Source organism: Fukomys damarensis, unplaced genomic scaffold (genome assembly GCF_012274545.1).
Source record: "Fukomys damarensis isolate Sample0158 unplaced genomic scaffold, DMR_v1.0_HiC HiC_scaffold_33, whole genome shotgun sequence".
Classification (NCBI taxonomy): Eukaryota; Metazoa; Chordata; class Mammalia; order Rodentia; family Bathyergidae; genus Fukomys; species Fukomys damarensis.
This window is the reverse complement of record NW_022900945.1, coordinates 19,125,982-19,129,501: the sequence shown is the minus strand read 5'-3', so window position 1 is coordinate 19,129,501 and position 3,520 is coordinate 19,125,982.

Genomic DNA, 3,520 nt, shown 5'->3' with positions numbered 1-3,520 from the left:
TTCTCTCGCGGTCCTAGCGGAGAGGAGCACAAGGCGCGGGCGCTACTCGGGGGCGCTCTCGCTCGCGGTCTGCCCAGGAGCTCGGAGCCCGCCTTTTATACGGGCTAGTGGCGGCGCCGCGTGTTGCAGTGACGTCGGCTCTGTCTGCGCGTTCCAGAATTCTCAAACATCTCAGGAATGTTGGTTGGCGCGGGCTGTTGCCAAGCGCCTCCTCTGGCTCCACTGCACCTTGGAGGGGGGGTGTCCGGGACCCATCAAGAAAACAGTCCGTTTTTTCCACTTTAAATAACGACTTCCACTGGGGAGGGATCTTGTGGGCGTGATGTTTGTGATGGTGATGGAAGGGACCTAGCTGTGCGGGTTAGGGGAGCGGGGGGCGGTCAGAACTTTGCCCGGACTGGGACAGTGGGAGGAGGACCTGAAAGGGAGGAATAAAAGTCGTTTTGTTGGGAGATGCTCAGTTGACGGGCGGCCACGGAAGCCCTCACCCGGGACAGCGAAGAGATGTGTGCCTGTTTACGGCCGAGGTGAGAGTCGGGTTATCTATTGAGAGTCCACGGAAAAGAGACTGTGCCTCGGAGCCGGGAATCTGTTTGTGGACTTCAAACAGGCTCGATCGAATCAAATCCCAAACCTTCGGCACGATGTTTATTAGCCAAGTTAAGTGCGTTGCAAATTAATACCCACAGTGGCATTTATGAATGGGGGGGTTCAACTTCCCTCATCGTCTGGCAAAGTCCCAGGCAGAGGTCTTCCCCCCTCCCCCGCTTCCTCTTTTTGGTATGTTGCACGTGTTTGTTTTTGGAGGTTCCCACTTTAGTTCCAGCCCACTGCCTGGGCTGGAAGTCCAAGAGGAAACGAACGCTGGGAGTTCTCCGGGAGGGTGACTTAAACTTCCTCACGGATGCGGGAGTCTGGGTAAGCCCTCCCTGCCTCCCTCAGCGGGCAGGCAGCAATGGGAACAGAGCAGCCAGCCAGGAGCTGAGGGGACCACCGTGGAGTGATTTGGCCCAAAATCATCACCTGCGAATATTGCCAGGCCAAAACAGATTCCAGCAGTACCACTGTGCCCGAGGAATCTCTGGAAAAAAGCAGACTTCTTAAAGTTGAAAATGTTGCGGGGTCTTTAACTGTTTTCCTTGGGACCACTTGGAAGCCCTCCATTTCAAGTGAACTGCAGTGCCTTCCTCTCCAAGTAGAAAGGGGATTTAGGCTGTAACAGAGTAATAAAAATGTTAACAGATTTTAAGATCTCTTTCTACCCACAAGTCACACACAAGCGTCCTCACAAAGCAAATTGTGTGATCACCAGCACCATTAGTGTGATTGATGAACTTTCCGTGAATGTTTTAAAAACTAGCTTGTGTAATTTAAATTAAAAAATTGTATCAGGCTTCCTTTCTGCATATTCTCTTGGATAATAACTTTTAAAAAGTATGTAGGGCTGTTTGGCCTTCACAGTTTAGGCAGGCTTGCTTTAAAAGGCCTTCAGTGTGGACTTTCCTGTGAGAGATTCTGTTGAGCACAGTGAGAAGCTAGTGGGATGACAACACTCCAATGAGAACTGTTGCAGGAAAGAGTTAAGTTCATTCATTCAAAAGTGCCCTTTCATAACTCCGAGAGGTATTTGCTAGAGGGAGTGGGATCTGTAGGGCTCTCTGGAGGTGGGGACTTTTTGAGACAATGGATTGTCAGGTGTTATGCAAATAAAGAGAGAAAAGTCTGAGCCCTACCTCCCACTGCAAGCCAATTCATCAATTATTAATTAAAGAACTTTTTTTTTCCTGCCTTAGCATTTCATTGTTTCCTTCTTAGAGAAGGAAAGGGGATGGAGTAGGCGCAATATAGGGTGGGAGGAGGTGTTGGAGAAAGAGACTGGAGAGGAGGGCTCCTGGCTTCTGTTGTGGCGTCTTTTCTATTTGACTTCATGGTTGTAAGTATTTCCAGATGGTGAATCAGACACCAGACGTAACAATATTTCCATATTTGGGTATAGCAGTAGCCTGCGTTTTTAACATTTTTCTGCCTCTGTTATCCAACCACAAAGCATTCTTGACAGCTTCAAATGTTGTTAAATATAGACAACTTCTGTTCCCAGAGCAGGAAATTCTTTGGAATTCCTTGTTTTTCACGCAATCTGTCTGTCATGATTTAAAATAAAATTGCAGTGGACGATCCAACTGGCTCTTATATACCTTGTTCCTTTATGGGAGGGGGAGGCAGCAAAGAGATGCAGTCTGCTGTACCTCATTCACATTCACACACACACACACACACACACACACACACACACACACATCATTCCGGAGATTCCTTGAAAAATCAGATTAAAGTTTTCTAACAAGGGTGTGTGGGCTTTGTTTCTGGACTTCAGCTGGGGAATCTTGGAAAATGTGTTGGCCCCAGAGGAGAAACTCCCTAGAACTTTACCATCAGCTGCCCATTTAAAGAGGGGGTGTGTAGTGGGAGGGGGTGGGAAGCTGCAGCTCCAGGGCCAGGAGGCAGGAAGCGGAGAGGCTGGTGTAACCTGCGTGCACAGACTTTCCACAGAAGATGTCCTTGGTGCTCCTGCTAGTAAATGACATCAAGCAAGAAGAACAGTGACTTCTCACGTCCTACCCAAAGATGATCCAGAAAGCCCAGACGTCTGGTCACCTTCTCGCCTCCTCTGCTGAGAGCTACACATCAGTTCACGGTGACAGATAGGAGAGGAAAAGTGCAAATGGCACGGGTAAGTGTTGCTTCAGGGGCTGATTCTGCTTGTCTTCCTCCTCCCACTCCTCTCTGCGTGGTGTTTCAGGCGGGAATAACGGCAGAATTGTTCCCTTGGACTGCAAGCCTGGGAGAAGGGACTGCTTGTCTCCTGCAACTCCTGGCTTTGGACTGAGCGACGGGAAGTCGTTCCCTCGAAGCTGCCAGTGAATTTGGGGTTACCCAAAGCAGGGTTCACTGTCTGGTAGCAACCGAGAATAATCGTAGCCCTAAGCCTGGTGGCCCGGTTTCCTTGCCCTAGTCCAATGGTCCTCAAACTTCAGCTTGCATCAGAAGCAACCGGAGAGCCAGCTGGGAGACTGGTTGCCAGGCCCAACCGAGTTTCTCCTCGGTGACATTTTAACAAGTCCCCCTAGGTGGTGGCGATGTTGCTGTTCTGGAGATCACACCTTGAGAACCACTGTCCAGAGCGATAGGAGTGCCTGTAATATGTGTGTGTGTGTGTGTGTGTGTGTGTGTGTCCGTAATCAGATACTCGCCTGCACACCCAGTCTCACAACTGCACCTTTTATAGCCACCTTAACAAAACAGAACAGTTTATGGTCTGCAGGAGGCCAGCTTTAAAGTGGCGTACCCCCCACCCTCACCCCGTCTGGATCGCCAGGACAGTTAGAGAAAACCGGAATTGTGGTGGCGGCGGGAACCGAGAGGAGGACGCGTGGGTGGGACCCGTGCCTGCCTGGGATCCCCGCGGAGACAGCGACAGGGTCCGCGCGACCGGTGGCCGAGCACTGGCTCCAAGCTCGGG